This window comes from Kogia breviceps, chromosome 16 (genome assembly GCF_026419965.1).
Source record: "Kogia breviceps isolate mKogBre1 chromosome 16, mKogBre1 haplotype 1, whole genome shotgun sequence".
Lineage (NCBI taxonomy): Eukaryota > Metazoa > Chordata > Mammalia > Artiodactyla > Physeteridae > Kogia > Kogia breviceps.
In genome coordinates, this window is record NC_081325.1 from 24,802,658 (window position 1) to 24,819,365 (window position 16,708).

The 16,708-nt window shown below is 42.7% G+C and overlaps 1 long non-coding RNA gene across 3 annotated transcripts in view; it reads left to right on the top strand.

Moving 5' to 3' along the window:
- The window catches only part of LOC136792817 (uncharacterized), a 407,046-nt gene extending 393,025 nt beyond the window's left edge, over positions 1–14,021 (top strand). The window contains exons 6-7 of one of the 3 annotated variants that reach the window (XR_010837281.1): positions 4,619–4,753; positions 11,485–14,021. This is a non-coding gene — a long non-coding RNA (uncharacterized lncRNA). Of the gene's footprint in view, positions 1–4,618; positions 4,986–11,484 lie in introns of those variants that run through there. The other 2 variants (XR_010837280.1, XR_010837282.1) reach the window with 2 other exon arrangements.
- Positions 14,022–16,708: the final 2,687 nt, after the last annotated feature.

Here is a 16,708-nt window from a genome sequence, read left to right on the forward strand (position 1 = left end):
ATCCCAACCTCCTAATTTATCCCTCCCCTACCCTTTCCCCTTTAGTAACCATAAATTTGTTTTCTCTGTCTGTGAGTCTCTTTGTTTTGTAAATTAGTTCATTTGTATCAGGTTTTTTTTAGATTCCACCTATAAGTGATATCATACGATATTTGTCCTTCTCTGTCAGACTTACTTCACTTAGTATGATAATCTCTAGGTCCATCCATGTTGCTGCAAATGGCATTATTTCATTCTTTTTTGTGGCTGAGTAGTATTCCATTGTATACATGTGCCACATCTTCTCTATATATTCCTCTGTCGGTGGACATTTAGGTTGCCTCCATGTCTTGGTTATTGTAAACAGTGCTGCTATGAACATTGGGGTGCATGTAGCTTTTCAAATTAGAGGTTTCCTCCAGATACATGCCCAGGAGTGGGATTGCTGGATCATATGGTAACTCTATTTTTGGTTTTTTAAGGAACCATCATCCTGTTTTCCATAGTGGCTGCACCAATTTACATTCTCACCAACAGTGTAGGAGGGTTCCCTTTTCTCCACACTCTCCCTGGAGTCCCATTCTGAGTGAAGCCACCCACCAGCTTAGTGGCTGCATGTATGTATCCCCAGTACATGGGGAGAAGAGGCCAGCCATAAATATTCAACCTGGTTCTGGAACAGGGCCCCTGGGAGCCAAGTGGAGTCAACGTGAAAACCGCTAAATGGGGAGAAAAATAACTCAGAGCTACAGGGAGGGCCAAGCCAGTCAAGATGAGCATACAAACCTAAATTTTAAAAGAAATCTAACATAAGAAAGTCAGATGACAATCTCAAAAACCAGAAAAATTTTTTCTTTCAAAAGTGGAAGTACCTGAGCAATCTCAAACATTATGTTAAATAAGTTTGTTTGAAACTCTCAAAGAGATAAAGTAATTACATGCATGAGGAACAAAAATAAATAAGTAAAAGAAGTAAATATGAATGAAGAACATATAGTTCTGAAAAATCACCAGTTATACATCCTGAAAAGTAAAAATACAGTCATTGAAACGAAAAGCTCATAAACTGGTTAAAAATTGAGTACAAGTGATGAGAGAATAAGAAATTGGAGGAGAGTACTGAGGAATTCACCCAGAATACAGCATAGGAGATATAAAGATGGAAGGCATGAATAGGAAGAGGAGAGGCATGGAGGATAGACCGAAGGATTTTTAATTTACTCTGTATGAGCCTGTGGCGAGGTAGGCACTGTCAACCTGTTTTGCAGAAGAAGAAACTCTGCAGCCAAAATTTACAGATGCTGCCTCTTTTCAGCTAAGGATAAACGGGAATGCTCATTCCCGGGTCAAGTAAGTTCTACTGCAGCCACGTTGAACATAAATAGCCTCCTGTTGGTGCATTAACATGAACCCAATGTTGGAATTATGAATAATTTTTTAAACATGTTGGGTAGAGCGTGGTAAGTGGAATCGCTCAAGGAAGCAGGCTTGGGAAGGGGAGTGTCCAGTCTGCTCAGGCTGCTGTAACAAAATACTGTAGACTGCGTGGCTTAAACAGCAATATTTATTTCTCATAGTCCTGGAGGCTGGAAGTCCAAGATCAGGGTGCCAGAGTGGTCGGCTCGTAGTGAGGACTCATTTTCTGGCTTGTTGATAGCCAGCTTCTCACTGTATCCTCACGTGGCCAAGAGAGAGCTCTGGTCTCTTCACCGCTGTATATGGGCACCAATGCCATCATGGGGGCTCCACCCCCATGACCTCATCCAAATCCAATTACATCCCAAAGCCCCATCCCTGAACACCACCATATGGGGATACGGGGTTCAACATATGCATTTGTGGGGGGGACACCAACAAACAGTCCATAGCAAGAGGAAAATCATAAGAGAGAAAGAAGGAGGAGGAGAAAGGGAGAAAAAGAAACAAAGGATGGTGGGAGAAGGGGAAGACTTTGGTGCCCAGGGACTTGGGCCAGAAATGCACAATCACCACAGGAAATTCTCCTAAGGACCGAAACAGCCTCCCCCGTCAGGAAGAGGAGGCAGCTCTCGCCTGGCTTCAATAAAGAGCCCCTCCTGCAAACCCTGCCTCGGTCTTGCAATGGTCACGAAATGCTGGGTTTTTTAAAACCCCCAAAGCAACTGGCCTGGCACTCTGCCTCTTGAACTACAAACTCTGTATTTTTGGGGAAGCAGCAGATTTATTTACGCTCTGCTTATTAAAATGCTATTTGAGAAAAAACTGTCTGCTATTTAAGATGCCCAAAGTATAATGCCCGTTTCCAAGGAGGAGGATGGAGGTAGAAAAGCCCACTGGTCCTTTGTTTCCCCTGGCTCCTGATACATTAATCATTCAGTGGGCTTTCAAGTTAGACCGAATGCTCCTTCCCACCCTCCTGCGTGCTACTGACGCAGGCACTCGGGGACGACACTTTAATGGCATTTCTGCATCCTTTGCCCTGGCAGCTCTATCATCTGTACCATTTGAATATTCTCCACTTTCTTGTCTGGACTTGGGCAAAAGCCATATTCAGTCTGGTCATTTATAGCTTTCTTAACTTTGTGATTAAGTTATTATCAATACCATTTAAATAGTCTCTATTTTATCGTCTCTTTGATTTTTATGGACTTCAGCCAAAGCCATTTTCCTACTGGTCACTATGGTTGCCTTAACTTTGTGACTAAGCCAGAAAAATTCTGTTTGAAACTGCATCTAATTTAAGGCTTCAAGATCCAACTATGTATTTCTACTTGCCTGTGGTCCCAAATGATTTCAGTATTTCTACTTGTCTTCAAGGCTCCCCAAATCAGCAGATATGACCTTTCATCACCCCGCCTTAGGCAGCAGCAGCCTAAGGAAACCGGTGAAGGACTTTTTCCACCGAAGACCACAATTTCTGAAACCACTTCCTCTCCTCGCTCTCCTTAACCTCTCTTCAGCATTAGGACCTATTAACCACACCCTCCTTGAAACCCTCTCTTCGGCTGTGCACGCGCGCGCGTGTGTGTGTGTGTGCGTGTGTGTGTTAAGAGAAAAGATTCTGGCATCCAACAGACCTGAATTTGAATGGCACTCTGACACTTTCTAATTGCAAGACATAGGGAAAATTGTTTAAAACCTCTGAGCCTCTGTTCCCACCTCTCTAAAAGAGGAATGGTAACCCCTCCTTCAGACTAGGTGTGGTGAAGACTAAATCAGCTGCTCATAAAGTGTTAAAAAGGTCCACAGTCTCCATGAGATCTCAGTAGGTGGACCCTTCCCACTTCACAGTGTTGTGTCTTTTGCTGGCTCCTGAATATTCACTCGACCAAGCTGCTCTGGTCCTCAGCCACCTTCTCATCTCTACCCTTTGCAAAAGGCTCCCCCCACCTCCCTCCCAGACCTCACCTCGGGGCCAGCAGACTAACCTCACAGTCTTACACTCACGAAATGACCCTCGGACAAATGACTTCCCCTCTAGTCTCGATTTTCATGTCTGTAGAGCAGATGTTGAACGGGTGAATAAGGCAAGGTTCCTAAAGCCCCTTCCTAAATAAGTGAAATCATTTCTCCTGTCACTTCCCCAGCCCTTCCTTTGTCCCATCCTTCTTCCTCCCTTCTCTCATTTCTGAGATCTGCAATGGAATTTGGATAGTTTACCAGACGGCAGTAGTCTAGATCAGAAAATGCTTGTATAAGATTCTCTCAGCTCCCATCCCCTAGCACATCTATGGCTTTGGAGATGTGGACTAACTCGGAAGCTTCTGACAGAAATGGTTTGGGGACTTCCCTGACAGTACAGTGGATAGGATTCCGGGCTTTCACTGCCAGGGGCCTGGGTTCAATCTCTGGTTGGGGAAATAAGGTCCCACAATCCATGAGGCATGGAAAAAAAAAAAAGTTTTGAGAACTTTCTCAAGACATTTAGTTCAGCTTAGTGAAGGGCATAAAATTCATGAGGATATTGAGGTGTTCCTTCCCTCATTAAGCCAGCTACATATGTTAAAAAATTATTTCCTTGAGAGATAGCTTTGTGCAGACATTCTGAAAAGCGATTTGGCACTATTTAAGCAAACTGACTACTTAGTTATACTCTCCTATCCAGCAGGTACACTGTGGGTACAAGGGTCTTAAGGGAAGCTGTATGAGAATGGTCACCATGGCAGAGATTTGGAGACAGTCCTGGTGTCCGGTGGGTGAACAGAGAGATAAAGTGGGTAAAATATATCCTGGAATAATATTCAACGAGGAGGCGCTAAGAATTAGTTGTACATACTATGGTATATACATAACTGATACATAAACCTGGTAAACAAAAAGAAAGAATTAAGCATTTATTCTGGCTTTCCTCTATGAATTATGCCACAAATCACCAAATAATATATCAGGGGAAATTTCTCATTACAGAAGTGCTCCAGCTAATAAACAAAGAAAGAATGCTAGAATTAGAAGATCACCATTTTGGAACACATAACTGCAGCAGACTCTAAGACAGGCCCCTTTAATCCCTGGTACTCATGCCCTCCCCTTGACCTGTTACTTGCCCTTAATCAATAGAATATGGTAAAGGTGATGGGATGTCTCCTCCATGATTACACTACATAAGATTGTACTTCCATCTTGCTAGCAGCCTCTCTTTATTGACTGTCTCTCTTGCTAGCTGTGAGGGGGTAAACTGCTCTATGAAGACGTCCAGATGCCAAGGAGCCAAAGGTGGGCCTCTGACCAACAACCAGCAAGGAACTGAGACCCTCTGTCAGACCGACCCGAGGACTTGAATCCTGCCAACAGCCAGGTAGGCTTGGAAGCAGATTCTCCCCTGGTCAAGCCTCAGATTACACCCTATCCCTGGCCAACACCTTGTTTGTAGACTTCTGAGAGACCCTGGAGCCAAAGCCTCAGCTAACTTGTGCCTGGATCTCTGAGTAATGTGGTTTTTTGTTTTTTGGGTTTTTTTTTTTTTGCAAACCACTAAGTTTGTGACCATAGTGTTACAGACCAAAAAATAACTAATACACTAATAAACTAATAAGATCCTAAGTTTTTGTTATCGATGGCTGCTAAATGGAAAAACACAAGACAAACTGTGAGACAGTCTTCTCAAAAAAATTAAATATGAGTCTGATCGAGTCCCTAGATTCAGCTACCAACTCAAATGAACTACAGAGGACAGAGAAACTTGTTCAAGTTCACCACAGAGATGAATCAGCAGAATCACACTGTGGGAAATTCTATGGGACAAACAACCTGGGTTCCTCAAGAAATAAATTGCAAGGGAGGAAAAAACAAAATAGATTCTGGGGGAAGCCTATTGATTAAAAGAGACAAAGAAATATCAATCAATCACCATGTATGGGCCTTATATGAATTCTGATTCATATAAACAAACTGTGGAAAGAAATAACATGTATGAGAGGATTGGAAATTTGAGCTCTATTTAATGATATTCAGGAAATATTGTTCTTTTAAAACTATTGGGCTTCCCTGGTGGCGCAGTGGTTGCGAGTCTGCCTGCCGATTCAGGGGACACGGGTTCGTGCCCCGGTCTGGGAGGATCCCACATGCCACGGAGCGGCTGGGCCCATGAGCCATGGCCACTGAGCCTGTGCGTCCGGAGCATGCGCTCCGCAGCGGGAGAGGCCACAACAGTGAGAGGCCCGCGTACCGGAAAAAAAAAAAAAAAAAAAAACTATTGATAAGGATATTGTGGTTACGTTATCTTGTAGAGATACACCCTGAAATATTCATGGATGAAATGATCCAATGTCTGAAAGGAAGGAAGTGGGTAGGGTGTAGATGGGGTGGGATTGGCCTTGGGCCAGGGGTCATTGAGTCTGAGTAATGGGCACAGAGAGTTCATTACACTCTTTTATCTCTTTTGAGCTATGTTCAAAGTTCCCCATAATAAAAGGTTATTTAAGTTACAAGCAGACAAGAAAACAACACACACTTCGTAAGAACACTTGTAAACAAAATGATACAAACATTAGAGTAGATGCATATGGAGAAGGAAACAAGATTGGAGAATGGGGACAAAAAGGAATGAGTAAAGCAATCCCACTACTGGGTATATATTTGAAGAAAAAGAAATCAGGATCTTGAAGAGATATCTGCACCCCCATGTTCATTGCAGTATTGTTCACAACAGCCAGGACATGGAAACAACCTAAGTGTCTGTTGACAGATGAACAGATAAAGAAGATGTGGTATACTATGGAGAACAGTATGGAGATTTCTTAAAAAAACTATAAATAGAACTACCACATGACCCAGCAATCTCATTACTGGGCCTAAAGTAGTGAGAAAACCATAACTCAGAAAGAGTCAGGTACCACAATGTTCATTGCAGCTCTATTTACAATAGCCAGGACATGGAAGCAACCTAAGTGTCCATCGACAGATGAATGGATAAAGAAGATGTGGCACATATATACAATGGAATATTACTCAGCCATAAAAAGAAACAAAATTGAGTTATTTGTAGTGAGGTGGACTAGAGTCTGTCATACAGAGTGAAGTAAGTCAGAAAGAGTAAAACAAATACCGTATGCTAACACATATATATGGAATCTAAAATAATAATAATAATAATAATGGTTCAGAACAACATAGGGGCAGGACAGGAATAAAGACACAGATGTAGAGAATGGACTTGAGGACATGGAGAGGGGGAAGGGTAAACTGGGACAAAGTGAGAGAGTGGCCTGGACATATACACAGTACCAAATGTAAAATCAATAGCTAGTGGGAAGCAGCCGCATAGCACAGGGAGATCAGCTCGGTGCTTTGTGACCACCTAGAGGGGTGGGATAGGGAGAGTGGGAGGGAGGGGGATGCAAGAGGGAAGAGATATGGGAACATATGTATATGTATAACTGATTCACTTTGTTATAAAGCAGAAACGAACACACCATTGTAAAGCAATTATACTCCAATAAAGATGTTTTAAAAAAAGATGTGGTATACACACACACACACACACACACACACACACACACACACACACACACTGGAATATTATTCAGCCATAAAAAGGAAGAAAATCCTATCATTTGTGACAACATGGCTGAATCTTCAGGGTATCATGCAAAGTGAAATAAGTCAGACAGAGAGAGACAAACACTGTATGATATCACTTATATATGGAATCTATAAAAGCTAACTCATAGAAACAGAGAGTAGATGGTGGTTACTAAAGGCTGGGGGAGGGGAAAATGGGGAGATATCAGTCAGAGAGTACAAACTTCCAGTTACAAGATGAATAAGTTCTGAGGATCTACGGTATAGAATGGTGACTATAATGAACAATACTGTCGTATACTTGAAAGTTGCTAAGAGAGTAGATAGTGAATGTTCCCACCACAAAAAAAAGGTAACTATGTGAACTGATGGATGTGTTAACTAACCTAATTGTGGCAATCATTTCACAACATATATGTATATCAAATCATCAGGTTGTACACGTTAAGCTTACACAATGTTACATGTCAATTATATCTCTATAAAGCTGGGGTTGGGGAATGAGTAAATAAGTAATGAATAAATAAAATAAGTGAGAGCCCTACAAGAACCAGTGATGATAGCAGTTATAAACAAAAGAGTATGATAAACTCAACTCCCTACTCATTGAGGTCCAAAGTGAAAAGACTATGTGTATACGATCCTGTGTCCATTCTCCCAATTCTTAGTTGTTCGATGCTTCTTTATGACCTTTGATTAATTCTTCAATCTATTCCTCAAGGGTGCCAAGCCCTCTGTCACCACCCTCAGGCAGACCTCCTGAGCAAAGTGCTTCCCATCTCAGTCGGTGGCTTGAACATCATTAAAAATTATTTACGAGAGAGAGAAGAGAAAACTGGGGTGTGGTGGGAGAGCTTGGAGCAGAAGAGGAGCCTCTGGGGGTCTTATAATGTTCTATTTCTTGACCTGGGTGGTAGTTACACTCTGTGTTCACTCTATCATAATTCAGCAAGTTGGACACTTGTGATAGGTGCACTTTTCTGTATGCACATTATACTTCAGTTATTTTAATTTTTAAAACACATTTTTTCCTTGGATTTTCTAGCAAGTTTTGACTATTTCAGGCTTGAAGCCCAGGGCCCCATCATATTCAGCAGAACAGATGGAGTTCTCCACTCTCTCTCTGTCTGTCTCTGTTTTCTTCTCTGTTTCCTTTTACCCTCTCACTGAATTCTAGTTAATTAATTGAGAATAGGATGTGAGTCAATTCAAAAGTAGCTCCATCACTGACTTGCTATGGTTTCTGGCAAAAATTGCTTAAACTCCCTCCACATCAGTCTCTTGTCTGTAAAGTGAGGGTAATAATAGCACATGGCATGTATATAACTTGCTTAGAAGAGTAATTGACACACTCAAATTATCTTACTTTTTAAAATTTCCTGTTTTTCATCTTTCCTTGAGCAAATTTCCATCAGGATCCTCATCGGGAGGAAGTTCAGCATCCAGACAAGATTCATGAGCTGGATCCTTCCAGGAAGACCATCAGTTGGGACCCAAACCTTACAGACTTTTCTAACCCCCTTCTCCCATCCAAACTCCTCTCGTCCCCCAGGCCCTGCTCCCATTCACAGCTTTAGGAAGGTTTCCCTAAACACTCCTGACTCTGAACTTTCTCCTTCCTCAGAAAGCTCACTGAATCATTGGGAACCAAAACTCTATGGCTCACACCACCTTTGTTGGAGAAGTCTTCATGAATCCCTGAGGCAGCAGTGATTCCACCTACACCTACATGAACAAAAATATCCATGTTCCGTAGGACCCAAAGACTGTCAGTGAAAGATCTGAAATCAGTGACTTGCCCCAGCTTCTTTCCTGAACCCTTTCCAGTCCCCCTTAACCTCCCACTTACCTTCCTGGTGAGGTAGGTACCCAGAGACGTTTTACTTCTTTCACCATCTCCCTCCAATCTGACCAACAAGATTCTGTAACCAGTCGATCACACTTGCTGATTGTCTGTTTGCACCTTCCTTGAAGTTTATTCACACCTCTGGGGGTAGCTCAGCTGGATGTTTATATTTGAAGCCGTTGCTACTTGTATTTATATTTGTATTTGAAGTCATTTAACTCTACTTGTAGAGCGGTAGGTTTCTTCTCCTCTAAGAAATTTCAAACCTCAGTAGACAGATGATGAACTAATTTGAAGAATATCCTAAAAGTGATCTATTCCGTTGAAAGACCTTCTGAGCTAAAAATAATAACTATTCCATTGAGCACTTACTATGTGCCATTACTGTGAGGCTTCATATGTTTTAAATAATTTAATTCTCTGTCAATGAGATGATTGTTATTTTAATTTTACAGAGGAGAAAACTGAGACTTGGGGAATTACAAAGACTTGGATAGTTACAACAACCAAGATTATACAGTTATGATTTGTGTGTGACTAATGGAAGGAGAAGTCAGAGCCATCTAATCCCTAAAAGTGGCTCGTGAGTAAAGCAACACAAAGCCTCTCCTTCCCATCCTATCCCCACACATCTCCTCTCTCGCATCTTCCTGAAAAGTTTCTTGGGGTGATGGAATGGGAGAAGCCTGTGTCTCTGATGTCTCCCATGACCTGGGCAGCCCTGGCACATGGCCCCAACTTCCTCTCCAAACCCTGCTCCTACTTCTTGCCATCATTCTCCAAATGTGCTGTGCTCTTTCATTCACGTATTTATTCAATCAACGTTTATTGAAAACCTATTATGCGTCAGAGGGTAGCACTGAGGACATAATGGTTAGCAAGATAGATGCCATCCTCGACTTCACGTTGCCCACAGTCTGGTCTTTTCCCTGACTCCATGCTCTTCCATCTATTCATAATTCCTTGCCTTCCTCCCCACGCCACCCCCCAGCAAGACAGATTCCTATTGATCCACAAGATCCAGCTCACACTCTTACCTCCTCTTTCACCTTCCTCAACAACCGGGGGGTGACATTCAAAATATGGAGCAACCAATTGGGCAATCATAATGGACACCAGCTGTCAACTACCAGCCTCCCAGAGTGTCCAAGCTGAATTTCTGCCCTGCAGTAGCCCTGGTCAGAGGTACTTATCCTACCCATGGGGGTCCTCAGCACCTGGACCGCACAAATACTGAAGTACTGTTCTCTAGCTCTTCCTGCCTTATCCTCCACGCACCCTCCCCACTGCACTCACATCCACAAACACACACAAATGTCCTTGTGAGCTTCCCAAAGGCAGCAATCTTTTCTTTATTTATCTAGGAGACTAGCACAACCCAGGTACAACATAAAAACAGGAGCTCAACATCTATGTTGAGTGAATGAGTTGAGGTAGGAAGTAATCTGGTCTTCATCCCAGAGAATTTCCTAAAATATCATCCCTGTTCAGATCAACAACATTTCCTACTTGAAGACTCAAAAAAATTGTAAATGTGCGTTAGGCCCATTTTCCTTTTTTTAAACAGTGTAACAGTCCTTATATAGTACCTTGGAACACATTCCTATGCTTCTTCTTATATTTCTACCTCTGGTTATCAAGTTATAACAAACAAGTACTGTTATGGGCTGAATGATGTCCCCTCCCAGATTCAGGTGTTGAGGTCCTAAGCCCCAGCACGTCAGAATATGACTGTATTTGGAGATAAGGTCTTTAAAGCAGCGGTCCCCAACCTTTTTAACCTTTTTGGCCCCAGGGACCGGTTTCGTGGAAGACAATTTTTCCACAGACCGGGGGTGGGGAGTGGGGTGGGGAATGGCTTCGAGGTGATTTAAGCACATTACATTTATTGTGCACTTTATTTCTATTATTATTACATTGTGATATATAATGAAATAATTATACAACTCACCATAATGCTGAGCGGAGGCTCAGGCTGTAGTGTGAGGGATGAGGAGCAGCTGTAAATACAGGTGAAGCTTTGCTCACTCTCCCACCGCTCACCTCCTGCTGTGCAGCCCACTTCCTAACAGGCCGTGGACCAGCACTTGTCCGTGGCCTAGAGGTTGGGAACCCCTGCTTTTAAGAGGCCATTACATTAAAATGAGATCGTTAGGTGTGCCCTAATCCAATAGGACTGGTGCCCTTAAAAGAAGAGGAGAGTAGGACAGAGACAATTGCAGAGGGCAGGCCATTTCAAGACATGGGGAGAAAACAGCCACCTCTAAGCCAAAGAGAGAGGCCTCAGAAGAAATCAACCCTGCTGACATTTTGATCTAGGACTTCTAGCCTCCAAAACTGTGAGAAAATACATTTCTGTTGTTTAAGTCACCCAGACTGTGGTACTCTTTTATAGCAGCCCTGGCAAACTAATACAAATACCAATCTCCTTCGCAGATGAACTGCTGCTATAGCAAATAACACAACTTTTCATTGCATATGTACTATTTCCAGGTAAATTAGAAACTTCCTGATGTTAGTGAATATGACTTTTATTTCTTAGACTCTCTCATAAAACATAGCACCATTTATGTACATAATAGATGCTCAGTAAAAATTTAGAACCCATTTCCTAAACTGCAGAATATATGAGAATATTTCTTTGTCTTCATTTATTCCAGGGCTTCTCGACCTCAACATTATTGACATTTGGGGACTGGATAATTCTTTGTTGTTGGGGCTGTTCTGTGCCTTCCAGATATTTAGCAGCATCTGTGGACTTGACCCACTAGATGCCACTAGCACCAGCACCATACTCCCACCATGTTGTGACAACCAAAAATGTCTCCAGACACTGTCAAAAGACCCCTAGGATTCAAGACACTCCTACCTGAGAACTGCTGATCTATTGTGATACTATCCTTTTCTCCTCTTCCTAGATATTTTGTTCAAGTTTATACACATCTGGGTATTCCTTGGAGACATGTGCTATGAATCCTGAGCATCAGAAGGGTAACAAGAAATAAGGCCAAATTTATTGGCAGGAGGGCAGCTGGTGTGCCTCAGAATATGATCTGGTAGAGATGCTTTGTCAAATTTGGCCTGTAGGACGGGCCCAGAGAAGAGGCTAAAAATGTCAGATGGTGGTTTCTGCTGAGTCAGAGGCCCAGGTTTCTCTTCCCAAGACTTTACCTCCTGGTCACTGGTCACTAGCTAGGATCAACACAGACAGAAGTTATTTCTATCTCCAGTAGGACTGACTATTTTAAATGAGTTTGCAGTTCTGGGCCATTTCTTCGTGGACAAATCCCCACATCACAAAAACCACCAGGGAAAATGCCACTAATTAGCATGCTCGTTAACGACCTTAGGAAAGAAGGCAGCAGCCGAAAGGGCCGGGGCTCCAGAATTGTGGTCTTCCCTCCGAAGCTGGCCTGGCACACTGCGGCTGAGCCTGGGAGTGAGCAGACAGCACGGCCTCTTACTTCCTAAACCATGTCCTTCTTGGAGAACCATCCCAGGCTCTTAGGATTATCCTCTGGACCCCATCAACTAGACCCAAAGACTCTCGGGCATAAAAATAAAATGATGGGGAGGAAGGTAATGGGATTGGTCTTCTCTACTAAGAATCTCAAGGAATAATGGGTCATGCTTTGTGGCCCAAAACTGCGATGGAGTCTGATGGTTCCCAAGCCTCTACCATCTGAGATCATATCACAAGGAGGCAGAAGGCAGACTATGAAGGGCTTCTCATACCAAAAATAAGGAGTTTGGATTATTTCTGGACTCATCAAACTTCCTATGTTGAGAAGTCATTGTCTCTGATACTTCTGGGGGAACCATGGATGATATTTAAGACGCTGGTGACTTAGAGCACAGAAAATCTCTGTAATCCTTGTGCTACAAGAATTCCCAGCCATACATCCATTTAAATAACTAAAACAGAGACAATAAAAAGCTACCTGGGGAGGCGGAGGAAGCACAGCACTCTCCAAGTTCCTCTAGAAGTACTTTTTTGCTGCAAAGCCCAATAACAGACACATCAACCCTTTCCGTTTCCACTTTCTGAATGACTCACTGCGCTATTTACCATCCCAGATGTACCGAGAGTATCAGTGAGACAAAAACGTACCCATACTTGGACGTAAGAGGACGTCTGTGTTGTATTCTTACTGTGGCCTGTCATACCTGCTCCCTTTCTCTCAGCTCTGCCCTGGGTGACAGATGCAAAACCCTGTCCGATTTGACTACAGGGCACCCCCACATCTGGAGTTGGAGTGGATACTCACAGGCTACAGACTGAATATGTCAAGGGGAGTTTCACAGGGGCCGCCACAGCTTCCCTATTTCCTTTCAGCAAAGCAGCTTGAGGCACAGGGTTCTGCCTGTAGGATGCAACTTGGGGACTTGATAAATGCAAGGGGGTTATTTCATCTCTTTAGAGAAGGGTAAGGTTAGCTGCCATCAACCCTAATGCTCAGTACAAGCTACACCTTATTCACGTTATCACAGTTTCCTTTGTCTTCTGTACCATCTTCCATGGCATGTTGAATTCCCCACCGTTGTCCTACTTATCTAGAAAAAGACAATAATGGCCCCTTTACTTAGAGCTTACTATAACCGATTTACCACTTTTGTACTAGGCTACCATAGCTGTAGCACAGTTGTTGTTCATTTCATTTAACAAACAAGAAAAAAAATAAAAAGGAACCAAAACCGGTACAGATGCTGAGGACACATAATAAGCTAAAAGTGCCTATAATGTGATATTGGCCTTTGTCCACCATCTTGGAAAAAAGTGTTAGACAAGTCATTTTTCCTTTTCCTTTTAACGTGTACCGTGTCCCACGAGCCCTTCATCCAGTGGGAAAATAGCAAGGGTGGAAAATTTAGAACACCTCTAGGAATTAGGGCATAGCCCAAGCTGCTGTAACACGACTACCCTAAAACACAGTGCCTCAAGCAGAATGGAAGCATATTTTCCTTTATCGGAGGAGTGTAGGGGTTTGGGGCAGGTCAGGACAGGAAACTGACTCTGCTCTGTGAGGTCCTCCAGGAACCCAGGCTCTTTTTTCTCCCCCCTATTTTTGTAAGTTAAGGTTCAATTTACTCTTGAAGTGTACCCTTCTACCTTGTGGCTCCATGCTCTCATCTACAACACCTTTTCTCCATTCCACCTCATAGGAAGGGTAAAAGACAACCAGCTTCTTTTTAAAGGGCAGCCCACAGCCCATTGACCAGAATGGAATCACACACCTAGCTTCAGGGGAGCCTAGGAAATGGGGTCTGTGTACCCAACTAGAACTTGGGAGATTCCATTACTAAAAGGACGAAGTGAAAAATGAATACAGTTAGGGGGTTATGCCACGGCATCAAAATCTTAACAAAACTTAAGAGCTGGGTTATTTTCCAGCATCTTTTTTTTTTTTTTTGCGGTACGCAGGCCTCTCACTGTTGTGGCCTCTCCCATTGCGGAGCACAGGCTCTGGACGTGCAGGCTCAGTGGCCATGGCTCACGGGCCCAGCCGCTCCGCGGCATGTGGGATCTTCCCTGACCGGGGCTCGAACCTGTGTCCCCTGCATTGGCAGGCGGACTCTCAACCACTGCGCCACCAGGGAAGCCCTATTTTCCAGCATCTTTTAACAAATGAGACTATAGTACTAGAACACAATTTGTAAATAATCAACAAAGCAAAGGTTTCGTGCAGCAATATCCTTCTCTGGCACCTTTTTTGTTATTAATCCTTACTTAAGTTTTTTCCAAAGATCTGAATCAAAAGTATGAAAATTTCTGTCAAACACAAGAGGCTGTTGCTACATAATGACTTTGTTATTTTCCTTTAGCCCGATCTGAAATTTACTTTCAATGACTCTAGCCACCATAAAAGAAAGAAATCTGCAGAGTAAGAACCCTTTCAGCCCAAAGCGGTTCTGCAAAGCCTACAGTTCAGAGTTATCTGGCAACGACAAGAAAATAATGCTGTGCTGTCTTCTGAATCATATATTTCCTATGCAATAGGCTGTGACTCTGATCGGATCTTAATTTCCCATGACAATTATGAAAATGCAAGCAGGATGAAGTTCTGTAGAACATCAGTATTCCTTTAGGTAGTTGTTGCTTCGATGAAACACGACTAATTGTTGGCAGAGAAAACTTCTGATTGAGTGAAGGAAAATAAAAGATGCTATCAGTGTGTTAATGAAGAGATTTTTATGGTGTGCCTACAAAGCAGATATACGACAATGTTGATTCCAAATGATCAAAACAGCAGTGGATATGATGCTTTATCTTGTTAGAAAATATCAGCACCTAAGAGCAACATTGCTATAATCCATTGTTATGATGTATTGTACTGAGTAGATGGCTTAGCAGAAGTAGATACACTTCCAGCCTCAATAGTAAGAATAACAATAACAACATCAATAATAATAGCAGCTATAATTTCTTTGTTCTACTATTTATTGGCCACTATGCTAATGACTATTTATGTAATCTTTCTTATAATTTTCACAGTGATATTGCAAGGTAAATATAATGGGCATTATTCGCATTTGAGGCTCAGAGAATAATTGCCTAAGCTTATACAGTGGTTGTGATGGAGATAATTAGTAACATACACTGAGTGCTTTCCCCATGCCAGACCGTGTCCTACAAGCAGTGAAGCTGGAGTCAGATCCATGGCATGCATCGCTGCATGGGGCCTGGCAGAATGAAACCTCTGTTAATGGAGACAGAAGCCAGATTTGTCACAAGCCACAGGATTCCTCCTACTGTATGCAGCCTCTCAAGTTGCTTCACATAGTGTAGGTTCTGAGCATACTAACAAGTCTAGCAATGGTGTGGGATCGTGGAGCACCTACCTTCTCGGGTAACAGATTACACGTGGTTGCAGTAAGTGATGTCCAGGCTAGCTGCAGAAATGCTGGGATGAAATTGCGGCTCTCAGCAGTTGTGCTTTCGTTCAAATTCTGCAAATTTGTCTGAAGCAGATAAATAAAAGGTTGATCAGAATGACATACCCCACATCCTTAAACACTTGAAACTGAAACAACATTTAAAGGAAGCGGCTATGAGCCAAGGAGGAGAGATTCCATACTGGTTTTTAATCCCTTCTAGTATTTAACAGAGTGCCTTTCCTGTTGCTTGTGCTGAGTAATGCTCAATAAAGCGCTGTGATTGTCTTTTAAGGGGGAAAAGTGAATTGACTAAGCAGGTCGCTTGAGAGTCTTCCTGGATCTTAAACAATTGGATTTATGACTAGTAAATTTAACAAAGAGATTTGGTTGGCTGATTAAACAGATGATGGTACCTAGAAAGGTTAAATGGCAGATTTCTCTGTTGTGATTTTCTTCCATCATATAGATAGAAATAAGGACTCTCTCGCTGACACAGTTTTACTGCAACAGTCTTCATTCATTCACCTAAAATGTAAACTTCTGTCTGTAAACTATGTTTAATAGTTTTTAGAAAGTCATGACAGGGACTTCCCTGGTGGCGCAGTGGTTAAGAATCTGCCTGCCAATTCAGGGGACACAGGTTCAATCCCTGGTCCGGGAAGATCCCACATGCCGCAGAGCAACTAAGCCCTGTGCCACAACTACTGAGCCTGCCCACCGCAACTACAGAAGCCTGCGCGCCTAGAGCCCGTGCCCTGCAACGAGAAGCCCGCGCACTGCAACGAAGAGTAGCCCCTGCTCGTCGCAACTAGAGAAAGCCCACGCGCAGCAACGAAGACCCAACGCAGCCAAAAACAAATTAAAAAAAACAAAAGTCGTGATACATGGCTAGCAGAAGATATAAAGATATTCACAAATTATACTTATTACTTAATTACTCAGGCTATAACTTAATTTAAAATAAACTTGCCAAATATTATTGCTGTCATTAGTACTAATATTAATTGT